This window comes from Oryzias latipes, chromosome 4 (assembly GCF_002234675.1).
Source record: "Oryzias latipes chromosome 4, ASM223467v1".
Taxonomy (NCBI): domain Eukaryota; kingdom Metazoa; phylum Chordata; class Actinopteri; order Beloniformes; family Adrianichthyidae; genus Oryzias; species Oryzias latipes.
Window position 1 is genome coordinate 3,803,329 of NC_019862.2, and position 22,177 is coordinate 3,825,505.

General features: G+C 44.7%; 1 pseudogene; it reads left to right on the forward strand.

Annotated features, from left to right (window-relative positions):
• LOC110015005 overlaps window positions 1-9,179 on the forward strand; it is a 41,758-nt pseudogene extending 32,579 nt beyond the window's left edge.
• The last annotated feature ends 12,998 nt before the right edge of the window (window positions 9,180-22,177 follow it).

Consider the following 22,177-nt stretch of genomic DNA (forward strand, 5'->3'; position numbering starts at 1 on the left):
TTAAGCATTTTTCCAAGAAAGAGCTTCTTTTTGAATATGTGAGCACATTTTGTTTTTGTCTTTAAACATCCCCCTTCTGATAAAAATACAGACGGTGAACTGTGAATGTGTTTCTTTTCAGAGAATTATAATTTGGGTAAAGACATCGGAGGATAATTCACTAAAGCTGTGCCATCTGTAGCTTTTTCTTGGTGTCAAGAGGGTTATTAAGTCAGTGCAATTAAGACTATTTCAAACTGAGTGAACACATTACAAATTGGGTGTTGTTGCCATTCAAATGTCAAACCTTTCACTGCTGCAGTCAGCTTACATTCAGGACAGCTTGCAGCTATGAACATAATATATATACTGTACTTATTGCAGGTGTTCTTCTTTAAAGATAATAAATACACCCAAGTACTGCAGAAATTAATTAGGTGCAGGGTGAAAGGAACTTTGAATTCTAACAAGTACAGTATCTACAGATAATGATTAATTCATCAATTTCCTGCTGGTTCTTGCATGAAAGCTAGTGTGCAAATAGAGTAAGAAGTTACACTTTACCTTCAGAGTTAAGGTAAACTGGAAGCTAAAATGAAAAAAAAAAGTGGAAAGCTCACTTCAACCTCATACAGGCTGGTGTGTAAAAATACTGTCTGACATTACACTGGTCTGTGGCCTAAAAAAGGTTGGGGACCACTTTTCCTGACAGCTACTACCTTTGAACTAAAGACTGATGCCACCAAGTCAACAACAGCATCAAAAACAGCTTAATCAGAGGTGAGGTCATGAATATAAACAGACCCTTTCCAAGAAATGAAAATATAATGAAAAAGTGTCCTCATTCGCTTAAAGGGCCCATATCATGCGTCTCTTAATTTTTTATGAAACATGAATTATTTTCTCAGCTCATTCTCCTACCCAGAAATAAGACGACTCGATCTCTGAGGCACCGCCTTTTGCTGCTTGTGGATTTCATGATGTCATCCTAGAGTTGGTCTCGGCGGCATTTGCATTTTACCCACGAAAAACACACATCCAAACTTTTGCATGTTGTGCTTTTTTTTTGTCCTGTCCAACAACTGAGCCAACAGATAAGAGGTGAAAGCTTCCAGTCAACAGAGGAAAGCGAGAGGGAAAAAGTGTGAAAAAAACGGGGGGGGGGGGGGGGGGGGGAATTAAAGAAAAACAGAGGGGGAGAAAGTAAAGGGATACGAGTGGCAAACTGCTAATCGGAGTAGGTTATGATTTTGAGCATCAAAGAATGAAATCCAAGAACATCCAAGAATGAAATTCTCACACTAAGATAAGCTTTTATAAATGACCATGGGGCATACCGAGAAATTTGTCATGCATCCATCAATACACAGTGGGTTAGGAGCGAGGGATAAAGCAGACAACAAGCAGTGTGACAGTGTACATGTGCAAGTGGGGGTGTAGATGCAAACATGCTGCTGAAGTGTACCGTGTGTTCAATGGGGGAACCAGATCCTCCCTAGCCCGATCGGCTGGACCAGGAAAGAGCGGACAAGAGACCCTCGAGACCATGGAGCAACCCCGGCGAAGGGACACACGCAGATGGGAGCACATTGGAGCACTCAGGGCAGTAACCCCCAAGCTAGAGTAGTGGCTACAACAGATACCTGGAAAGACCTCAGACCTCTCAGTCCAGAAAAGCGCAGTGCTAGGAACAGCCAAGATACTGCGCAGGACCCTCAATCTCCCAGGCCTCTGGTAGAGGACCCGAGCTTGGAGGAGAAACTGTCATGATTCTGCAGGTGGGTGGAACCCAGATGCTGTAACCCACAACGAGAACAGGTGAGTTTTGAGGTAAGAAGAGTGTATTTGTTCTTGCAGAGATGGGGATGATCGAGGCAGGAAATGATCCGGAGGAGGACGTATAGCTGTCGAGTCTTTTGGTCTCCCCCAGCTCCTGTCTGACTCGACAGACCATGTTTTCCTTTTTTTTTTTTTTTTTTTTTTTTTTTTTTTTTCTTATCTTAGATAAGATAAGACAGACCATGTTTTCCAACGGACATGGAAACAACTCAATCACACATCTACTTTGCTTTGCCTTTGTATTTATTTTGGCAGGTAGTTCTCTGATTTTAGATGAAGGTGATAGGTTGAAAACCTTAAAAGACATAAACCAGAATTTCCATTTAACATTTCAAAACTTAACATGTCAAACATCAAAATGCTCATGACATTCAAATTGTAACCAATAACCAGCATTCAACATAAAATAGATTCTTAATTCAATATCAGTCCATACCAGTTGTGTCTTTGGCTTGGTTTCTGGAGCTGGAGTGGAATCAGACCAAACAAAGATGCAAGTGTAAGTTTTTTCCAGTGATGAATGAGTTGAGTTAGGTGTGTCTGATGTTGACATTGGCATATCTGGCCCGGGTGGAGACTGTAGGTTTGGCCCGGGTGAAGACATTCCCAACAGCTAAGATGTTGAACATGACACCTCCCACTTGAACTCCTGGTTCTTGAACCCAAGGAGGTCATACTTTGGCTCCACCTTTATTTGGGTTAGACCTCTGTTCCTCAACTGGTAGGATCACAATGATGCGCCTAATATCTCGATGTAGGATGGTGGCTAGAATATTTATTGCAGACCTGTTTTCCTTTGGTTTAGCCTTGGTGTTTGAAACAGGATAGCTGGAGAATGTCCTTATATTCACATCTCTGACAACTCCCAACTTGTAGCTGTTTGCCTTAACAACTGCCGAGTCTGCACTGGCCTCTCAGGGCATTTGAATCCGCAATCCATACAATATCTCCAACAGCCACGTTCCTTGTTTTGGTGTGCCATTTACTCCTAATAAAGAGGTTTGATCCAGCAAGTTGGCTCCCTTTCTTCCAGAATCTGTTCACTTCTACTTGGATGACATTCAGTCTTTGGAATGGACAGCTTGCAAAGTCAAAACTGTAGGAGTCACCCTTAGTACCAGCTCTTCCCAACAGTAAGGTGTTTGGTGTTATGTAGCTTATACTGTCTTCTTGAGTTTGAGTTCTTACATCTATGGGTCTTTCATTAGTTAAATTGGCTGCCATGTAGAGGAAAGTTTGGAATTCACCCCAAGTAAATATGCCATCCCCACCTAGATTGTGCAGGGCTCTTTTCAGCACCCGGACAGCTGCTTATGCTGCTCCGTTTCTGTGGGGTGAGTTGGCAAGGTGTATCTTCCAACTCCAATCGGTCCCATGCAGCGCAGCTTCACTTTGGATATCTGACCTTTCCAATCAATCCAAGAACGCATACAGGCTTTCAAGAGTTGGTTTTGCTCCTACGAAGTTGCTTCCAGGATCTGACCGGAGTTTTCTTGGTCGACCTCGGATGGCAGTGAATCTCTTGTATGCTAACAGAAAATCTTCAGTTCACTGATCGCTTACGACATCAGCATGAACAGCTCTGGAAGCCATACATGAAAAGACGATCCCCCACACCTGAAGTCGTACCCTTTTCCTTACTTCATCTTTAACTTCATAGGGCCCAAACAAATCAACTGTGGTAAACTCAAAGGGTTGAGCTTGACGTGTTCTCTCAGGAGGAAGGTCAGCCATGATTTGCTGACATTTTTTGGCTTTATTCTTTCTGCACTCCACACAGCTATCAACCACCTTTTTAGCTAGTCTTCTGACTTTAATAACCCAGGCCTTTTTCCTCATCCTCATGAGTGTTCCAGCAATGTCTTCATGGTTTTCCTTGTGTGCTTCTCGGGCGAGCAGTGTTGACACCCAGGAGTTATATGGCAAAAGGGGCACTGCTGTTTTGTCCTCATCAAAGCTTTGGATTCTTCCACCACAAAGTTGAAGTCCCGTTTCCTCATCCTTGTACACAACAAGTCTGTTCAGAGTGGTATCTTTAAATTCCATCCCTTATTGTGCAGCGTGGAACACGTCTGAAAGCATCCTGGTATTCTTCCACAGTGAGTGTGAGTTTTTTAATTGCATTTCCTAATTCCTCTTTTGAAAGGGCTACTTTAATTTGTCTCCTGTTTGTGTTCTTCAGTTTTTGTTTCCATATTTCAACAGCTTTCCAAAGCCAGGCAATAATCCTGACTAATCGCATCAAACTGCTGATTTTGGTCACATCTATGAGTTCTTTCACTGCTCATCCAGCTGAAGGTCTGCGAACATGAGCAATCTCCACTTTAGACTCACAAGATGTCTTTTCTGGACTACCTTGAACCATATTGTTGAGTGCATTTGTCTTGATTTTTGCCTGAGCTCTTGTGATGGCAGAAGAATAAGCTTTTCGTAGGAGTTTGTTAACTCCTTCTTTGGAACGGGCAGCAATTTCTTTGGCTGACTTTATTGGCCATTCTGCCATAGGTTTCCTCAAAAATGGTGGTCCTCTTTGCCAGTCAGACTCCTCATGGAGGTTTTCAGGTCCAGTACCTCTTGTAATGCAGTCTGCAACATTGAAGTCTCCTGGTATCCACCACCAATCTTCTATGGGTCCAATCTTTTGGATTTCACCAATCCTGTTAGCAAAAAAAGTTTGGTACCCATAACTGTCTCTCTGAATGGCTCCAAGAACAGTTTGACTGTCCACTAGGTGATACCAGCAGTCTATTTTCATGCGAATGTGCTTTTCGACATACAGTCTTAGTCGAGATGCAGAGACAGCTCCACACATTTCAGCTTTGACTGCATCTCCTTTTTGGTTAAGTGGAGTAAGCTTTGCCTTTGATTCAACCAGTCTAACTTAAACGCTTTGATTGTTTCCCACCTGAAGTACACTACAGCACCATAGCTTTTGTCACTTCCGTCAGAAAACGTTATTCCGCAGGGATTTCCAACCCAGTCTACTGGTGTGAGGCTCCTGGGGAAAGTGAAGTGACTGAGACGTATGTAATCTTCAAAAAGCTGTTTTGCTTCTTCTCTCAGGTGGTCAGAAAGGGGGTTGTCCCAGGTGTCTTTGATCTTAGCTCCACCTTCTTATTCTTGGAAGGCTTTCCTAACAAGAATCACCCCTTTTTGTTTTGTAGGTGTGGCTAAACCAATTGGGTCATACAGACTTGCGACCTGGCTCAGTAACTCCCTTCTTGTTAAGGGGTTTGGAGTTTTTCTCCTTACTTCCTCTTCCAGAAGATCTTGTTCAAGTTTTTTCCAGTGATGAATGAGTTTAGTTAGGTGTGTCTGATGTTGACATTGGCATATCTGGCCCGGGTGGAGACTGTAGGTTTGGTCCGGGTGGAGACATTCCCAACAGCTAAGATGTTAAACATGACAGTAGCTGATGCCGTGGCTGGAGGGCTTAATGCGGTTAGCGTTTGCCGAGATGTCTTCCAGGTTCCAGGGCGGTTGAGTGGGTTATCCACGCTGACTTCTCTCGTGATGGTTTGATGATCCTGGGACAAGGAACATAGAATTAGTCCGAGAACGAAGCAAAGCATAAAGTTATGGAGCATAACTTGGACAGGGCTAGTCACCATAAGGGGTAACGAACTGGCGTTGAACTGATGGGTGAGGTCTCCTTTTAAGCAGCAAGGCAAATGAGATGAGTGAAGTCAGCTGGTGGCAATCAGGGACATTTTTCGTTTTTTTTATGTATAAATAAATACAGTATTTGTGTACATATACATATGAAGAAAAAGATTATGATAAATACAACTGTTATTTTAGTGTAAAAGTTCTCTTGTTTATGTTCCATGCTCTGTGACTGTTCAGGACTTCATCATAGGGACAGCTTGGGGACAGCTGAAAAGATTGTGTTCGGGATGTGTCGAGATTCCCCCAGCCCGCTTCCTGACCGGGTCCAGGTCCTGAATGGAGAGAAGGATTGAACCAAAAATCCTCTCAGCAGATGTGACGATTCCCTGCGGTCTGTCCCTGTTGGCTGCAGATCCAGACCGTGATGGGTGTGGTCAGGACAGACTGGATTATTACAGTGTTGAAGATTGAATTTGCGCATTTATGTGCTTTAAGAGCTCACTATTGTTGCATTCAGGATTGTTGGTAAGTTTTAGCATTTGCTCACACTGAGCTCAGCCAACACAATCACACACTCACTTGTTGTTCCATGCCATTGAAATAAGTAAGACTCACAACTACAACACACAAATCTGTAAGAACACACACAATAATGCAAAACTTTGCACATATATCAATTAATGCATTTTTTTTCTGCATGACATTTTGGGTACAAAACTTTAGGGAAAATATTTTATGGTTTATCACTAGTTTTAAGCTTTCGTCTTCTGTTGTACATTGCAAAAAATGACATTTGTGATTTGAACAAAGTTAATTCCTTAAAGAATTTTGTAGTTACAAATAAATGACCATGATTAGAAATAAACATTAGGGCTTTGATGATAAGTCGATGCTTTAAAAAAAGTATGTGTTCAATAAAAGTTTTCAGAGATCAGAAGTATCTTTAATTAAAATAAAAAAACATTTCTGTATGTTATAAAACCTGACATAAGACGACTGTTACAATTGGCTCTTGATAGTAGCAAACTAGAGGGGAGAGAGAATCGGTTTTAGCCCTTTTAGTACCTATTGTCTCCTTGCATCAGACGCTTTTCCTCCAGTTCCTCCACCCATTCCCAAGCCTTTTTGTCCTGTCTGCCCCAGAGCCTGCTTTATTTTATCCTTCTGCTTTTTTGCACTCTGAATAGGGATCTGATCAGCTGGTCTCTGAATTTGATCCACAAAGTTTTCTTAACTCCAAGGAATGGGAAAGCAGACCCCTTGCATGCTGGATTCACCAACGATACGTGGGGCAAGTGGAGGCTGCTGTGCCTGGCCCAGATGTCTGTGGAAGATGTCGAAGATATATATCTACTCGGATTTCTGGTATTGGGATTCCTCCTAATTGGGATCAGAGGATTACTGAATTCTCGGCAGTCTGGGAGCGGAGGACGGAGAGAAGCAAAGGGTCCAAGCTCAGTGGGAAGATCATTCGGGGAGTACAGACTCACAGCGAGAAACTTTCACAAGTGGATCAAAAGCACTGTGCCTGTCTTATCCATTTAGGCAGGGTGCTCGTGACCCTTGAACTCGTGCAGACAATGCAGGCCAACTTGGAATGTGTTTCTGCCCGAATTGAGGGAAGACTGGTCTAAAATGCCCACTTTTGAATAAAAATCTGCCTCAAAATCTGCACGACCAGTCAAGGACTAAACCAGTAGAACAAACAAATGCTGGTGCCCAGAAGACTTTGATCTGATCAGACTCCCCTCATGAGCTGCCCTTGGCTCTATCAAAACAACAACAACTTTGATCATTATTTTGTGATGTTGCGGTAATCGGATAAAAGCTGTTCTTTAGTCTGCCAGTATGTGCTATAATTGTTCTCTAAAGCTGTCCAGATGGTAACAGTTCAGAGTGTCCGTGTGTGACCTGTCCTTGGTGATATTTTATTCTCTCTTAAGTGTAAATGTATTGACACTAATGTATTTATTTTCTTTTTTAACAGAAATGAATGTGAATGTGTAAAGGGACACCTGCATTGACAAGACATAATCATCTAAAAACGTCGGCTGGGTAGCTGGGTTGGTAAGGCGAAGGACTGACATGCAGGAAACCAGGGTTTCATTCCCGGGGGGAATGAACAAGCAAGCAATTGAATTGGTGAGCAGTTAACACCGGCCAGTGAGGGCCCTTGGGCAAGTCCCTTAACGCCACTGCCTACCATCACCAAGTATAAATGAAGAGTAAATGAAAAATGGACACGCTTTGAGTGTCTGGAAAAGCGCAGATAAATCCAATCCATTATTATTAAAACCTTACAGGTTATCTCACAGTCATTTTGGCCGCAGCTGCTCCTATGCACTCATTTTGATTGCCCATGTGTTTTCAAAACATGGAATGCACTTCATAGCCATTTAAGCAGGTCACATGTGAATGAAAATGTAAAAAAAAAAAGTGGTACTTCTGATACATTTAACTGTCATCTGTGTTCCACCACTAACATACCGTCAGCACAAGAGTCATTTTTTCACATCAATACTCACTTCAAGAGCCATGAAAATAAAGTTGCATGTTTAAGGGTTGTTCTTTTCAAACAAATGTTTATGGTATTTTCAAGTCCCACAAAATAGAAAACACACTCCATATTCTCTTCAGGACTTTAAAGTAGGCACTGTTAAAACAAGGGGAGCAGAAGATTCAGCAGATGGTGGAACTGATCACCATGCTCATATTGTTAAGTGTAATGTTGACAGTGATGGATATAGAACCGGAAACATTAGAACAGGATATATCAAAAGTCTTTGAACTGAAATTAAGATCCCTTATACTTAAACTTGAAAACTATTTTCACACTCCACGCACAGCATTAGATGAACTTCTTGCTGAATTGGATTATTTGATAGGATCTGTATCTGTGCCCATATCGAATTAAGTAATTGTAGCAACCATTAAGAATCACAACATCTGCGTGGACGAGTTAGTGATTAAAGACCTAGCCACTACAGTGTCTTCATGTAATCATTTGTTAAAAGCTACACCTCACACTCTTGTTCTTGGGGTGGGGAGGGGGGTGTTAAAATAAGACTGTGAATAAGAGATAGCATTACCTAAAAAAAGCCTGATGCCCTTGTGGCTGAAGGTCATCCTGATCTGCGGTCTGCTTGTGTTGTCCGGGATGATCACCTTGCTGCATCAGGTTCTGACGGCGTTGGACCCCATGGAGCCGTGCATCGTCCAGAGTTGCGGCACAGACAAGGAGAAGCGGTATGCGGGTAAGATCGAGCCCGTCCGCAGCATAGGCAAGCACTGGGGAACGTGCTGGTCAACAGCATCATCCCCATCCTCCTGGACAACCTCATCCCCTCCAAGCAATGCATCGTGGTCTTCTCCACCAGCATTATTGTCATCTTTGGGGTGATCATCCCCCAGGTGCTGTCCACCCACAACGGGATGGCCGTGGCGGCCAATACCATCCTCTTAACTCAGCTGATCATGTTGCTGACCTACCCCCAGACCTGGCCCATCTGCAAGCTGCTGGACTGCGTTCTGGGGCAGAAGATGGGAGACTTCTACAACGGGGAGAAGCTGTTGGCGATGCTGAAGGCGCTGGAGCTCAAAGAGGTCCTCAACGTGATCCAGGGAGCGACTTCACCAACACAGCTAAACAGGTGTGTCTAAAAGAACGCACTTGTCGATTTGATGTGAGGACTTGTAATATAGAATGTGAAAACTTGTGTATCAAAAATCTGCATCTGTGTGTAAAAATCTTCTGCTGTGTCGCATCTCCTTCCATGGCGGAGCTCAACAGCTGGCCGCTGAGCGCCGGCGTAGCGCGGTGTCACAGACCCAGTATGGTTTCTTATATATTTTTTCAAATGTTAAAACATATGATTTATTATATCCATCCATCCATCCATCTTCCTCCGCTTATCCGGGACCGGGTCGCGGGGGCAGCAGACTGAGCAGAGATGCCCAGACTTCCCTCACCCCAGCCACTTCCTCCAGCTCCTCTGGGGGGACCCCAAGACGTTCCCAGGCCAGCCGAGAGACGTAGTCTCTCCAGCGTGTCCTGGGTCTTCCCCGGGGCCTCCGCCCAGTGGGACATGCCCGGAACACCTCTCCAGGGAGGCGTCCAGGAGGCATCCGAACTAGATGCCCGAGCCACCTCAACTGGCTCCTTTCGATGTGGAGGAGAAGCGGTTCTACTCCGAGCCCTCCGCGGGTGACCGAGCTTCTCACCCTATCTCTAAGGGAGCGCCCAGCCACCCTGCGGAGGAAGCTCATTTCAGCCGCTTGTATTCGGGACCTCGTTCTTTCGGTCATGACCCATAGCTCATGACCATAGGTGAGTACTGGAACGTAGATCGACCGGTAAATTGAGAGCTTTGCTTTTCGGCTCAGCTCTCTCTTCACCACGACGGACCGATAGAGCGACCGCATAACTACGGACGCTGCTCCGATCCGCCTGTCAATCTCACGCTCCGATCTTCCCTCACTCGTGAACAAGACCCCAAGGTATTTAAACTCCTCCACCTGGGGCAAGGACACTCCACCGACCGAGAGATGGCAAACTACCTTTCTCCGGTCAAGGACCATGGCCTCAGATTTAGCGGTGCTGACCCTCATCCCAGCCGCTTCACACTCGGCCCCAAACCGCCCCAATGCACGCTGGAGGTCCCGGTTTGATGAAGCCAACAGGACGACATCATCTGCAAAAAGCAGAGAGGAAATCCTGTGGTCCCCAAACCAGATCCCTTCCGGCCCCTGGCTGCGCCTAGAAATTCTGTCCATAAAAACTATGAACAGAACCGGTGATAGAGGGCAGCCCTGCCGGAGTCCAACGTGGACCGGGAACAGGTCTGACTTACTGCCGGCTATGCGGACCAAGCTCCTACTCCGGTCATACAGAGACCGGACAGCCCTCAGTAAGGCTCCCCGGACCCCATACTCCCAGAGCACCCCCCACAGGATGCCACGGGCAGTGATGAAAGTCTTCCGGGAATTCCCGGAAATCCGGGTTTTTGAGCAAACCGAACTTACTTTCCGGGAAATAAAGACCTGATCTCTACGGACAAATCGCTTTCCGGATTAAAAAATGGTCTGAAATCAGCTAATTTTAGCTTTATTTTCTATATTTCTCCGCAGATCGCTTCCTCTATGGTCGTGGCCATCTCTCGTCTTCCCGGCCTAATTGACCAATGACGGGACGTTTTAGTTGCTTTCGGATGCGTCGACGGGTCTGATTGGCTCTGTCTGCACCACGTGGTCAGCGTGACTTGCTTCCCTAGAGACCAAAACTGGCGGACCCACGCTAAACTTTCACAAACACATCTGAAGAGTTTGCGATCAAATTTGTGTTAAAATAATGGCAGGCATCGTCATTATTGAGCGTGGTCACGACCTCAGTTGTGAGAAGACGATAAAAAACAAATTGAAGTGGTCTTGGCTGAAAAAAAAAGATTTTTAAGGTAGTGTAGGTCAAATACTTTTTTGTGTAAAATAATCTCAAAACCACATTTTGAAATAATTTCAATTTTAGTTTTGAGTTTCAGTTTTTATTTTGAATACATTTCTTTATCTAATTTATTAGTATTTCCTAATTACCATGATTTAGTTCAGTATAGTTGACATTAATTATAAGTATTTGATGGTTTGGACCCGCACTCCCTTAAAAAATAATGTTTACAATGTTTAGCTTAGTTTGTATGTTTGTTTTGATATTTCCCAGATTACTTAGTATTGGTGTTAAAGAATTGATGTATTATGTTATAGAATTATAGTTTAAAGCAGATCCCATATTTTGATGTAATTATAGTTTGAGAAAACAGTGCAAGTGGATGTTGTACATCAGTCATTTCTAAAGCAGAAATAATGTATAAATAACTGAGGTATTTTCATAGAATATCATAGTTACTGGTGTTCTTTTTGCCATTTGGGGCTTTGATGTTACTATATTTTAGCAATTGTATGTTTTGCAGCTTTAAGGAAAAGCGTCGATTGTAGGATTGTGTTACTTTGAGCAATTTTCCAAATTCTTTTTTAGGACCAGCAAGTCCTTAATGGAGAGTCAAACTAGGGGTTTGAATGACAAATCATGATGCTCCAATTAGTCTTAGTTTCTTGATAAAGAAGTGAATAACTAGCTGCCAGAATGCACCAGAATGCATCTAAGACCACGTATTTTTCCAAAATTTCGCTCTGTGCCCGCCATATCGCTCAAAGAAAAGTTCAGGGATTTTTTCCTTACCTGACTTTCATCACTGACGGGGGACGCGGTCGAACGCCTTCTCCAAATCCACGAAACACATATGGACTGGATGAGCGAACTCCCACAAACCCTCCAGCACCCTAGATAGGGTGTAGAGCTGGTCCACTGTTCCACGACCAGGACGGAAATCGCACTGTTGTTCCTGAATCCGAGGTTCGACTATCGGACGGACTCTCCTCTCCAGTACCCTGGCATAGACTTTCCCAGGGAGGCTGAGGAGTGTAATTCCCCTATGGTTGGAACACACCCTCCATTTATTATAAAGATGCTCAATAGCCCTGGTCCTATTGTCATGTTACAACAAAGATGATTTTCCTGTAGGCAGCCGTCTAGCTGCATTTCTGCATTTAAGCACGAAGAGATCATGTTTCATTAAAATGCTGGAAAAAACAGACTGTTTTCTTTAGAAATGCATTTGTAGTTCACTCTCCGTGTTAATACAACATGATTGAGATACTCTGTCACATTTTAACGTTTATCAGAAGAGTTATTGAAGCAGGAAGTCCGAATCTGTGAGGATCTTTCTAACTCTACCAAGTTCTCCGAGTCCTGCACTCTGATTGGTTGACTCCGCCTCCTCTAACCCTCCCTCCCCCCCTTGTTCCATTATCGGACAGATCAGTTTAGAAACAAGTTTCTCGCAAGGAATGTGTCAGAATTCAGAGCGCAGTTGTAGCGCACTTGTGATTTGCGCCAGCAGATTGGAGCACACGCAGAAGCACATTTGAGCAGTTGTAATCACAGATCTGAAGTTGTAACTCTAAATGAACACATACATATGGAAATTTGTCAGTTCACAGCAGAAGATTTTCACACACAGATGCAGATTTTTGATGCACAAGTTTTCACATTCTATATTACAAGTTCTCACATCAATCCTTCAAGTGCGTGTTTTTAGACACGTTTTTACCTTCATAGAAGAGTCTCTCTGAAGCACCTCGATGGCTGAGCTTTTATTCCTGTCCCAACACCTGCACCTGTGCAGGAGGAGCAAAGGGGCAGGCAGCAGGGACAGACTCGTACTGTCCATGGCCGTAACAACAACAACTGGGTGGCCGTGGTGCAGCGGTAGGGCGGTTGACCCATGATCATAAGGTTGCAGGTTCGATTCCCGCCTTGCATGCCCATGAGTCGAAGTGTCCTTGGGCAAGACACTGAACCCCACCTTGCCTCTGGTGGTAGGCAGGCGCCTGTGTTTGGCAGCGGAGCGGCTACCAGTGTGTGAATGTGTGTGTGACTGGGTGAATGGGTCTGTGACTGTAAAGCACTTTGTCCTTGTAGGTAGAAAAGCGCTATACAAGTATACGCCATTTTTTTACCAATTATTAATAGTGTTCTGTTTTTGAATACATAATACATAACTTGTTTTTTCTTCAAGAGAAAGGTTTGGCCAGTTTTTTTCCTGGATTTGTATAATGTGCACTGAATGCCAAACAGTTCTACACAGGTAATTTTCTTGATTTTTTTTTTTAATAGAACATGTTAACAAACCCTAAAAACTGAGCTATGTCATGCCTCTAGCTTTTGCCATTGCACTCTGGGAACTCTGGGAACTTTTGTTTCACCAATTAACTTCAGTAACTGTCAGCTTATACTTTTGTCTTCTTGTTCCTCCCTCTGTGTCCTTCCCATTCCTTACCATCTGTTGCCCTCCCTTTTCGTCAACTCTCCTCTGTTCTCATCCTGTATCTCGTCTTAGTCTCCTCTGTGCAGAGATGCTGTGTCCTTGCAATTCCCTGAATCAGCCCCACACAGCAAGAACTGGAGGCAATCCAAGCCATCCCCTAGAGTTGTGTCTGGGTGGCTTCCAAAACTGCCCCCCTGACTTTACTCCAGGCTTGTGGGCCTGAGAGCTGGAGGCTGGGGGAGACTTTTTTTGGAGAGGGGGAGATTAACCACACATGGCAGCTATTGTTCATTCATACACATAGACACACTGAACATGCACAGCCATACAGAAAATCAAGACAAATTAAGATGCACATACTGTATTCACGTAAAAGAAAATGAGAGCTGGTACCAAGCAGACTACTACAAAAGACTTTGCTATTGTCAACTGTCTCCCCGATATCCTATAAGGTGATTAAATGTTACATGTTAGCACAAATGGTGTGAATGCAGTAATTCTTCAAATGTTGGGTGCTGAGCAATAACTCCTGGGGTGGCTATGGATTTTCCATTTAGATCTACTCGTGGATACAGTGCACCTGTATCTTGTGTGTGGGGTTGTGTGCTTGAGTCTGTGGATGTGTGTGCAACAAATTCTGATGTAAACCAACATGGAAAAAGCTTGTGCTTCTGCAAAAGATCTGTTTCCGTGCAAATATGCATGTTCCATTGAGACCATGATTCAAGTGCAAATACTACTTAGAAGAAAAGACACATGAACACACGATCACAGTGCTAATCCCTTCCAAAAAATGTACAACAGCCTGAAGATATGGATGGGAAGATGGCAGAATCGATAAGAAAAAGTGAGGAAAGGAACTGAGACGGATGCAAACTGCTGCGGCCCACATGCATCTGCCACACTGCCCTGATCGAACACTTCTAAAGGATGATTACCATTGCTATCCCCCCCCTTGTGTTTCCTCTGCAATCCCCCCCCACACACACACGCACACACATCCCCTAACACAATCCTAGCAGCTGCTCACAGGAGAGGTGGCACACTTTGAGGATAATTTTAGAAATGAGGAGCAATCCCAGGGCCAGCAAAGAAAAGACTAAAAGTGTGAAGATGTGCACACAGCGATGTCTTAATACGATGTTGACTCAAGGTGCTGCTTAAAAAAAACAACAACAAAAAACCAGTCCCACCTAAGTGATGAAAGAAAAACTCCCTGGTCATCCTCCTTTACTGGATGGAAGGATGTGGTGTGAATCCTAATGCTAGAGATAACCAGAGCCCCTGCAGAGGGGCAGTGTGTCAAAGACCAGGGACGAAGGAGAAAAAGCCACTGTAAGGCATCAAGCAGCGTTGATGCCTTACGTTGATGAGTTTATAGGTTAAAAACTCATCTCAAGAACACGCTGCAAACACACTTGCACAAATCAGCCTCAGTAGAAATCAACCTCTGCTTCAATGCTCAACTCCTCCATCTTTCCTTAAAAGACTCGTGCTGCCCTTTGTATCTCTGCTCTCTTTTCTTCTCCAATTTCTTTAATTCCATTTTTTGAACTTTTGCTCCTTCCCACTTCTGAGGGATCCAACCAGCAACCAAACCATTCATTACAAGTGCATACAATTTCCTGATGCAAAATGGCAAAAAAAAATCTTAATGGTCTTTTGGTTTTTAAATGAAGTGGACATGAAATGTGTCCTTTGTAATAATGTCCAGTTTGGTGCACTCATGCCATTCTCTGCATGGGGTAGAAGACCTTAGTTTGAATGTGTGGATGAGATGGATTAAGGAAGAAACAGCATTGAGCAAAGGACCCCATGTGAAGAACTGTTGAAATCTTTCTGAGTTGAGTTTCTTTTTTACACACATTTGGGACAAAGGTTGTTAGCGGTCTTACACTGACATCTTTCTCACGATCCACAAGTTCAAGCCTTTCACATCTTCCAGGTCGGGGATATTTGAGAAGAAAGGGTGAGCCATTAAACCAGAATCTGCACGTTTAGATGCTGAAATTCCTCTTGTGGCCAGGTTGGCTGGGTTTTTGCCTTTAGACACTGAGAATAAGTTGTCTTCCATATTCTGCAAACAGGATTGGGTACATGTAAATGTTCTTGTGTTGTCCGCAGAATCTTTTTGTGTTGTTGTGAATGTAGCAGAGAACAATTTTACTTTTGAAAAAGAAGGTCCAATCAATGGGCTTTGTGATAAAGTTCTTTAAAGATTTTTTCAGCCATTTCAACAGCTAACACTGCTCCACATAGTTCCAGTCAAGGAAAGGTGAGTTCTGCTTTCAGATCCAATCTTGCTTTTCCAAGCACAAATCCAAATTCACATTTTCCTTCAGTTGTGACCACCATCATCTTGAAACATCAGAGAACACACAGCTCTGTGTAATGAGCAGAAAAAGATGAATTGATGTAACAAACGGTTACGGTTTAAACCTTTCAGAGTGTTTCTCTATCTATGGGGCTTCAACTGGTCACACAAAGATTCTCTTTTTCAATCATGGACGTCAGCAGAAAGTTCACACGACAAGGCCCAACTATATATGGTGACAGGAGTTATCAAGCCCAGTGGGTCTAGATGCTGTTGACTGTTGATAAAACCCCATGACGATTACATGGCTTCCTTTTTACTGCTACTTTAAAGGTAAAGTATCAGAACTAATGTCCCAGTACAAACAGAGATTATTTTGCAATGAGAGAGGTTCTGGTGATAGAGTTCTGGAGCAGTTTATTTTAAGATCTCATTACGTTGAGATGTCGAATATACTTACGCTTTTCTCATGCTTTAACTGGTGAACGAATCTCAGTTTGGGATCATGTTAAGACAAAAAAGAAAACGGCTGGAAAACCATGAGAAAATTTTAATTGTTAATTTAATCATGAGTATTCTAAACAAAATGAACAATTGGTCATGCGCATATATATATAGATATGCACCCCAGTGAGGGTCCTTGGGCAAGACCCTTAACGCTACTGCCTACCTCATAACATGAGAGACAATGAACCACATGTCATGGCTGCTCAGGCGTCGCCCGGCCAAACAAGGTCTGCGTCAGGTGGTGGGGGACCAAAGCATTGTGATGGAAAGTGGGCAACTGAAACAAGACAGAAATGGACTAGATGTGAGAACATGGTCCTGTTAGAATGCTACTACTCAAGCAATCCCACCCAGAGGGGTTACATGCAGAAAATGTAGAATGAATGGATGCCTCGAAACCCACAATCAAGGCTAACTGCCAAACACCTGGTTGCCCAATGTCCTAACATCCACAAACGGCAACTCCTATCACAACTTGAGATTGAAGCGGTACAATCCAATTGCAATATCACCTCGGGGGAACCGGAACAGCAGGTCAGAGAGGAGGCTATATCACACTCCCACCCCGAGCTTGAGTACACAGCTCCAACAACCACAGATACGCTGAGCGAGGCAGCAACTGACCTGAAAGACAAGATCATGTCTAGAATGAACATTAGACAATCCCGACACCAGTTACAACGGTTAAGTGATGTACCGCCTGAAAGTCTCCTGGAAGATGTGAATGAAGCATTGAGCGCAATCCCTACCACAACAATAACAGAAACCAATGAACTGGTTTACACCTCAGCAACAGTGAGGGTCAGATGCTTGGATATAAGAGCAACCATGGGAGAAAACAATACCCACCATGGGAGCAACAGTTAGAGGCCAAAATCAAGGCAACTCAGAGGGATGTGAGTCAGCTGACAGAGGCTCAAAGAGGTACAATAAGAAAGCAAGTACCTAAGAGATACAGCCAGATACCCATACCTGAAGCACTTGAAACTGCCAAACAAAGGCTCCCAGCCTTGAGCAGCCGCCTAAAGAGGTTCACAAGCCAGACGGATAAACAGCCTGTTCGCAACTCAGCCTGCAAAACTGTACGCTCAGTGGCAGGGTCAAAACAGCCGATCAGACCCACCAAGGCTAGAAACTGAACAGTACTGGAAAAATGTCTGGGAGAAAGAGACAGCATATAACAGCAATGCCCAGTGGTTGATCTCTATGAGAAAAGAACATAGAATTAACATTAAGTAACCATAACAGTGGGAGACATGCAAGAAAGAGTCTCAGGTATGAGAAACCGGACAGCACCGGGCCCTGACATGATACATGCCTACTGGCTAAAGAAGCTCACCGCACTCCACGAGCGCCTAGCAGCACAAATGAACCAGCTGCTGAGAGATGGGACTCACCCCAAAAGGCTAACGGAAGGGCGAACGATCCTGATCCAGAAGGATCCCTCAAAGGGTGCAGTCCCATCCAACTTTTGGCCAATAACCTGTCTCTCCACAATATGGAAGCTCATGTCAGGCATCATTGCAACAAAGATAAATAGGCACATGGATCAATACACGAGCAACACACAGAACGGCATTGGTAGAGACTCCAGGGGAGCCAAACACCAACTCCTGGTTGACAGAACAGTCACTCAAGACTGCAGGTCACGACACACCAACCTGTACACAACCTGGATTGGTTACAAGACTATGAATCATGACTATGACTCAATGCCACACACATGGATCACTGAATGCTTGGAGCTGTACAACATCAACAGGACTCTAACAGCCTTCATAGGAAATTCGATGAAGCTGTGGAAAACCACCCTTGAAGCCAATGGGAAGCCACTTGCACAAGTGTCCATCAAATGCGGGATATACCAAGGTGATGTTCTGTCCCCACTGCTGTTCTGCATAGGTCTGAACCCCCTCAGCCAAATAATCAACAAGATTGGCTATGGATACCGACTCAGAAATGGGGCCAACATCAGTCACCTCCTCTACATGGATGACATCAAGCTACATGCTAAGAGCGAGCATGACATTGACTCCCTGATCCACATCACCAGGATCTACATTACTGACATTGGGATGACATTCGGGCTTGAGAAATGCAGCCGGATGGTGACAAAGAGAGCCAAGGTTGTCCACACAGGAGGGGTCTCACTCCCAAAAGGAACAATAGCAGACATTGAGGACATTTACAAGTACCTTGGAATTCAAGGTAGTTCAGGCAAATGGCAACCTGGAGCAGGCAACAAGGAAAGCTGCAACAGCTAAATACCTCCAACGAGTAAGGCAAGTCCTGAGAAGCCAGCTCAATGGCAAGAACAAGACCCGGGCAATAAACAGTTACAGACTGCCAGTTATCAGATACCCTGCAGGTATAATAAGATGGCCAAAGGAAGAGATACAGACCACGGATGTTAGGACACGAAAGCTCCTCACCATGCATGGAGGGTTCCATCCCAAATCCAGCACCCTGAGACTGTATGCTAGCTGCAAAGAAGGGGGCCGAGGACTAGTGACCGTAGAAGCCACTATCCAGGATGAAACATCCAAGATGCATGAATACATCAAGCTCAAGGCCCCAGCTGACAGTGTGCTCAGTGAATGTCTCAGGCAATGGAGAGCAGAGGATACAGTGCTGGAGGACAGATCCTCATGTGAGGAAAAACCCCTGCATGGGATGTACCACCAGACCATAACTGAAGTGGCTGATATCAAGAAGACCTACCAATGGCTAGAAAGGGCTGGCCGACAGGACAGCACTGAAGCACTCATCCTGGCAGCTCAGGAACAAGCCCTGAGCACAGAGCGATAGAGGCTCAGATCTACCACACCAGACAAGACCCAAGGTGTAGGCTGTGAAAAGAGGCACCTGAAACAATACAGCACATAACTGCACGCTCGCTCTTAGCATATAGCTTGATATAATCCATGTAGAGGAGGTGACTGATGTTGGCCCCATTTCTGAGTCTGTATCCATAGCCAGTCTTGTTGATATATATATATATATATATAGATATAGATATAGATATATATAGATATATATAGATGTATATAGATGTATATATATATATAGATATATATATATAGATATATATATAGATATATATAGATATATATATATATATAGATATATATATATAGATATATATATATATGTTATGAAGTCATGGAGAGATCACACACTGAATCTTTTAAATTGAACTTTATTAATCCAATCGTAGCAGAACATGTCGGCGGTAAAGGCAATACACTTCCTCTTTTCCATTTCTCCTTCTTTTCCTCCTGTTTATATCTTACATCGCCCCCCAGTGGCTACATCAGAAAACAACATATTCCCTTTTTTCTCAAAATAAAATGCAACGTACATAAAAATTTAATCAAAATACATTTTACTTTCCCTGTACTCTTTTGATACATAACATAACAATATTATGTCACATAAGCTTCCAGCCAACTTTGGGGTCTCTTTACACGACCTGTAGTGACAGGAGTTCCATCAGATGTACTTGGCTGGGCCCTATGCTTGGGGGGGGGGGGGGGGGGGGGACGGCTGTTTGACCACCAGGGGACAGTCTACCAGCTGTCCCCGACTTACCCCTTTCCACATAAAATCTCATGTTAGGGTAAGGGGGCGGGGGGTCTAGCCTGCATTCACCTTGGGGGGATGAGCTACCTGGCAGTGGTCCCCCTCCCATGGTTGCCGTATGGAATGGGCCCCCCCTCTCTCGGTTTTAACTGCACCTCAGACATTTAGGGCCCCTTGGTGGGGAGGGTGATGGGACATCACTGTGAGTAATCAGGAGATGTCCCCTCAGTGCCCCACCCGCCAATTTTAACTTTATCCCCTTAGTACACACACCCTTTACTCCTCCAAATGTACACCCCAACACTGTTACATACACACACACACCCTCACAAACACACATGCATTTCGCAAGGAAGGTGGGACTCGGACCATCTGTCCCCTACCCCATCCCTGGTAGGGGTTACTGGGCCCTTGGCAATGGCGGCCGTGTCCCCTGGGTGCTGGTTTCCTGGGCCCGGCAGTCCTCTCTCCACGCAGGGAGAGGGATCCCTGAGCTTTCTGGCAAGGCCAGAAGCCGGGGATCACATCACACCTGAGCCGGGGGTGTCCGTGTCCCTGTGGTGTGGGTTCTGGTCCTTGCCCCTGAGTGCTGGCCCTCACCAAATTTCCAACTGTGGCCGAGCCTGGTCGGGCCATGTTTACAACACCCCTTATGGGCCCCCTTTTCTCCTGGGTGCCCTCCTCCTGGGCGGGGATGGCCCGCCCCTGCCTTGCTCCTTCCTGTACCAACCGTGGGCCGGGTGGGTGGCTGCTTGGAGCGCGGAGCAGGTCTCCCTTGGGGGGTCCTGGCTCGTAACTGGGGTTGGGGCAGGGGGATGCCCAGAACTTCTGGGTGGTGATGAGGTGCTCGTCTGGGGCTGTGGGCACTCTTCCTGGGTGGGGCCCTGCGTTGGGCCCCACTGGCACGGCGGGGAGGGATGCTCTCCTGGTTGGGCTGGGGCTGCACTCTCTGTCCCCCCATGCCTACCTGCTCTCTGGCCCTGGGGGCCCCCGTGGCCCTGCCTGCTGCCATGTGGCGTTGGGGGGTTCTGGCTGCCGCGGCTGCTGCGGCAGGGGTCTTGGTGTGGGGATGGCTGGGCACTCTCTCTCCTTCTTTTCACATTCCACCATCCATTTTAGAAGAACATAAACACTCACTTAACCACAGGTGTTAGCTCACCTTTGCACAAATAGTTTGTTTGATCGAATGAAATATCTCACATAGTTGGTTTGAAGGCATAAGTATGTGTGTGTGAACATTATCTGTATGGTGACATGTGGACATTTTGGCAGCCAACAGGTATATTTATAACATTAATTTTAGTATGTATGTGGACAGGCCCCGCCCCTTCTAGATTTGTATTACATCTGAAGCTTACTGTAATGATAAACATCCAGAAACTTGTTGTCTTATGCTGTTTCATGGTTCTCCCCCACCCCCTATAATCACCTTCCTACCCCCCCTCTCTAATATCCCTCTTTCTTCCTTCCTCCTGTCCATTTCCGTCCGGTCCGATTTTCAAATACGATTAAAATGAATAAAGTTTGGCCTCGATTACAAAAGGGGTTTATTCAGACATACCTCTGGTTTGTCAGAAAATTCATAACCCCTGTTTGGCTGAACCACAACAGGTGGTTCCACATGAAGCAAATCCAATGCAGGGGTTTCAGAAACATTTTTCACAGGAATGTAGGAACGAGTCAAACGTGAAGCATGCCATCTTCTAACAAATAAGTTCCCTGTGCTGACTGTTTTAAGACTCGTAATGGCTCAGAGAATGTCTGGTGAGCTTTTGGAACATGTGTTGGCTTCAGAACACGGACACACTTTCCCTCTTGAAAAACAGGAACACGAGCACCACGTCTCTTATCTGTGTAAAGCTTCATCTTGGGTTGTTTAGCTGCTACTGAGTCAGCCAACCGAGTCACAGCATTGTCCCTAGGGTCAGCGAGCAGGACATGTAAGAGAGTTCTCATTTTTCTCCCGAGAAGCAGTTCACAGGGAGCAACCTCATTGGTAGAATGAGGTGTGGAACGATAGACTTGAAGGAAGTCTGTCACAGTCTGACGCCAAGGTTTTCTTTCAAGAATGGCAGACTGAATACAACTCTTAAGCACTCTGTGAAACCTTTCAACTGCACCATTTGCAGCAGGGTGGTAAACTGAAGTTTGAATGTGCTTTATGTCTCTGGAGTGCAGGAACGCAGCAAACTCAGCAGAAGTAAACTGACTTCCATCAACAGAAATAACAGTCCCTGGATTTCCAAACCTGCTGAAAACTTAAGTAAGAAAAGAAATCACTGTCTGAGCCATAACAGAAGCTGCAAATCCCACTTCTGGTCATTTACTGTGATAATGTTGTCTTTAATGTCTAGGGGCCCTAGAGGAGCATAACATACAAAATAAAGGTTTTGCTACCAAATTTGAATTAACAAAAACACCAAGCGAATGTCTCCATACAAAATATAACACATTTACAAATAAATAAACA